We start from the raw sequence: 4,663 nt of genomic DNA, 5'->3' as shown, positions 1-4,663 counted from the left end.
ATACACCTAGAGAGTAGAGCTTAGGATTGGAGAGAGAGATCTAGACTTCATACCAGAGAAGATCTTGAATTTCCTTTATTTCTTACTCTACTTTGTTTGCTTTTCATCTTTATTTTATTTAAGTCGGTCAAGACATGTGTCCCGCTTCTCGCGCCTCTTTGTTGATCGATGACAAGTGATAGGTTTTGATTGATGTTTGACTCAAATGTCGATTCCTGGCTAGTTCAATGTGTTAGGGGATTTTTGTGTACAAGTGATTCGTGCTCAGACTACAAAATGATAGGAAGAAGGAGACTGGTCGTCGTGGTACTTTCTCCTGCTTCGGTCGTGGATAAGCCAGGAGATCCTGCTCTGAGGGTAGTGCCATACGGGTATGGGCTGGTATATGTCGTCAGTGCCTTAGTAGCAGTAAGAAAGGTCGGTTTTGGGCAGGAACCACCTGTCTATAGTGAAGATCGTAGGGTCTTCTGGGTCTGTAATTGATGGTCCCAACTCCAGGGTCGGTCCCTGGGTGCCTCCTGATCTGTAGCGGAGGGTTCCGGTTACCAAGGTTGGTCCTTGAAGAACCGAGGAAGGTGTTTGGAATTTATAGCTGCATCCTTCAATGGGGATTGCCTATGTACCCTTCAGTGAAGGATCAAGCCGTTCGTAGTTCATGTATGTGGAGGCACAGAGCCTAGATGGGCGCGTAGCCTGATGGAGGCACATAGCCTGATGGAGGCGCGTAGCCTTAATAGAGGCATGTGGCCTTAATGGAGGCACGTGGCCTAGGGAGCACATAGCTCTGTAGGTTATTGGAGTCATCCGTTCTAGGGGGCACATAGCCCGAACAGATGGTAAACCTGTCGATATGCTGCAGTGAGCATGGAGCGTCGATGTGCTTCAGTGAGCATGGATGGACCTTGCTGTTGAGCTGGAGATCGTAGCCTCAGCCAGTCAATAGAGTTGTAGACGTGCTGCAGGGAGCATATATCTTCCCCTGGTCGATAGTAACCGCCGGGATCAGCCTCTCCTAGGCTTGTCCGAGAAGAAGGTCTTCTATGTGTAGAATCTTGCCTTGGCGGCTGTAGAATTGGTGAGCTCTGGTTATGGACGTCTCGCCCTCCCCCCCTCTTTAGGTTTAGAAACCTATATTTATGGAAGAGGTCGTGCCTCCCTTCTTCGGATTTGGAAATATTCATTATATCCTTAGATAATAGAATATTTTCATTTTTTAAAGGGAGGTCGTATGTATTGGAATACTTCCTCTTTCTCTTAGATTTAGGGATAATATTTCTTGCCCAAGCTGGTTACCTGATAAATGGAAGATTTCCATTTATCATAAGGCAGGAGAAAACACTTGGCCTGGAAGATGGAGGAAGGTCCCAGACTCGGGGACAGGGACCCGGAACCCAGAGGCAGGAACCCGGACCCTGGGGGCAAGGACATGGAAGACGGAAGCTGGAGTAATCTTTGCGTGGAATATTTTTCCCCAACAGTTTGCCCCTAATTTTCTTGCTTCAAGTTTGAAGGCAGGAAATAACATTACTTTCTTCATAGGACTTTATAAGTTCCACCGTAGTATCACACTGCCTTGTCGGTCGTTCTCAGATGCACTTGCGCTCGGTGTAAAAGGATTTGCAGCCTGGTTGGAGATGTTTGACCTTTGATTCGGATGACTTGTAAGACTTGCTTCTTCTGCTTTGTGAAGATGAGACGTTGCCCCCATGGTGGGGGTTGGCCGGAGTTGGCCGAAAGTTTGATGGAAAAGCCGGGAACATCGGCATAAAGGGTGATGCTTCTGATCATACCCCAGGTGCTTATGCGGCTTCTGTAGCTATACTCGGCCTCAGCTCAGGCAGGGCTATCGGGTTCCACGAATCGTGTGGAGGATTGTATGGGTCAGTACCCAGGAATTCTGAGAGGGAGAATCTTGGCGAGGCTAAGGATCAGGAGGACGAAGAGGTTGAATAAGACCCGGAGGCCGAAACTGAGGATCCTCATGCTTGATTCTCCTAGCCTTGTTTGTGCCTCTCGAGCTTGTAAAGGTTGTAATGGACTTTCAGGAGGGTCTCCGTGCCGGTTTCCTTTCTGCATTTAGCATACTTGATGCTCCTTTGGTCTTGATGTTGTAGCTGTAGCTTCTTGCCTCAGATCTGGATCGTACCTTGACTTTTGGCAGAGGGGACATTCAGCATGTTCGTATTGGTGCCTGGAGATAACCTAGTTGATTCTTGGTACCAAAGTAGATCTCCTGGCCATGTTGTTTGCGCGAGCAGTAGTTTCCATGCCAAATAAAGAAGGTGGAAACATTGGTTGAACTCTGCCATTGATCCTTGGCCACTCTCAACTATGTAGTACTGCAATCTGCCCCTCGGAGGTAAGCCACCATCAATGTTGGGATGACCTTGTGTCGTGCTTTCATGGAACCCAGAGGATCCTAGGCATGCTCTTCCAAAATCTGGAGGTTTAGAGATACATCTTTCTGAAACCCATAGGTTCGAGGATGTGATTGGAGGTTGTATGGACTTTCATCCAGGAACCCGGAGGCTGGATGGACTTTAGTCAAGGAACCAGTTTCTTGTATGGACCTTAGTCCATGAACCCTTAGGTTATAAGGATTTTCGTCTGGGAACCTGATGATCGTGTGGACCTTCAAGGGGACCTTCCCGTATATCATTTCAACTTGAAGTCGTCCTCGTCGGGTGGACTCTCGTTGATTGCTAGGTAGGCTTTTTGGAGCAGTGTCTTCCTTTGCGTCGTCCTTTGGGAAGTCTTAAAGACGGAACAAGATGTGTTAGACTCGTGAACCTGGAGTATAGGGATGCTTCACATTCCACCTTCCGTAGATAGGTTACTCATGAATTTTTCCGATGAGATAGCAGGTCTCTCTTAGAGACCCAAAGATTTAATGGCAGGATCCTGGGATCCTACGGAACCATGGTACTGCTTCAGAATCCGAAGATGTTTTGGGACCCAAAGGTCGTTTCTGGAGCCCAGAGGCTGCCCTAGACCCGGAGATCGTCTTTAGAATCCGGAGGTTGAGTGAGGACGCAGAGGTCGATGGGGAACCCGGAGGTTCCTCTAGACCATGAGGTCGTATTTAGGACCCTGAGGTCCTTTAGGGACCCGAAGATCGATTGGGAACCCGGAAGTTCCTCTAGACCTTGAGGTCGTATTTAGGACCCTAAGGTCGTTTAGGGACTCGAAGGTCAATTGGGAACCCGGAGGTTCCTCTAGACCCAGAGGTCGTATTTAGGACCCTGAGGTCGTTTAGGGACCTGGAGGTCGGTTGGGAACCCGGAGGTTCCTCTAGACCCTGAGGTTGTATTTAGGACCCTGAGGTCGTTTAGGGACCCGAAGGTCGATTGGGAACCCGGAGGTTCCTCTAGACCCAGAGGTTCCCCTAGACCCTGGGGTAGTATTTAGGACCCTGAGGTCGTTTAGGGATCCGAAGGTCGGTTGGGAACCCGGAGATTCCTCTAGACCCTGAGATCGTATTTAGGACCCTGAAGTCATTTTGAACCCGAAGGTTGCTTCATGACTCAGAGGTCGTTTGGGAACCCGGAAGTTCCTTCAGACCCTGAGGTCGTTGTTGGGCCCGAGGGTTATAAAGAACCTGGAGGTTTACCTTTTCCAGGTCCTGAAAAAATTTGTTCAGGACCCGGAGACTGCATGGGTACCCGAAAGTTCTTAATAACCCAAGGGTATTTGATTTGTATTTTAAGGGACCGTATTCTGCCATCCTAGGTGAGGCCACTACCGGTACCTGTTGGGATTTCGCATTCTACCGCTCGGAAGCTGGTCACTACCGAGTTCCCGTGCTGCATGCTGCTTTCTGCAGAAAGCCACTATTAGACTTAGGGGGTGCTGGTTATGGATTCAGAATCCCAAGTGCCAGGCTTACGCTGCTTTCCACATCTGGAGAAGCAGGAATTTATGTATTGCTCCTTGCACGTGGCATTACTTATGGAATATGCAAACTCCCTGAATTAACCCGAAGGTGTCACAATACTCTTGCTTATGTGTCCCCGATATGGCTCTGGGCCTATACCGGGGTTATAGGTAGTTTTGACAAGCATACACAGGTTGATCAGACTATTCCTGCTTTAAGTCTCATACCCATTGTTATTGTCGCTCCCTGTACAAACTCTCAGTTTGAATACAGTATGATATACCTTGGATTTGACCTATTTTTATCCATGGTATATAGGTGTTTTACTATATATATATATCTATGTTTTCTACTCTTCTAGGTATGTTTTCAGGTTCAGTTGCATTACGGAGTAAAGCTATGACTTTGGAGCATTTTGGAGCTTAAAGGACATTTCACCCGAGCTGACCACTTAGAGGTCGACGAGAGGAAGAACAATCGATCGATGCGCATCAGTGCTAATGATCGATATCAGGAAATGCCTCGACAGATGGATATTAATATCGATCGATGTACACAAGTACCATCGATCGATGTCGAGACACCAGACGCGACATTTTGGATTCAGCAGACTTAAAAACCAAGGCCAAGCCAAATTAGTAAAATGCCCTGACGAGTTTTTAACCTAGTAGAATATATACTGCCTAAGTGTTTTGACGGCAGAGAGAACAAAGCTTTTTCTAGACCTAGTTTTGTTACAAGTTTCATTTGGGAGAGAAGATCACTTGTGATTGGAACTCCTTGTTTCTA

This window comes from Brassica rapa, chromosome A01 (genome assembly GCF_000309985.2).
Source record: "Brassica rapa cultivar Chiifu-401-42 chromosome A01, CAAS_Brap_v3.01, whole genome shotgun sequence".
In the NCBI taxonomy this organism is placed as follows: domain Eukaryota; kingdom Viridiplantae; phylum Streptophyta; class Magnoliopsida; order Brassicales; family Brassicaceae; genus Brassica; species Brassica rapa.
This window is presented reverse-complemented; position numbering follows the sequence as displayed.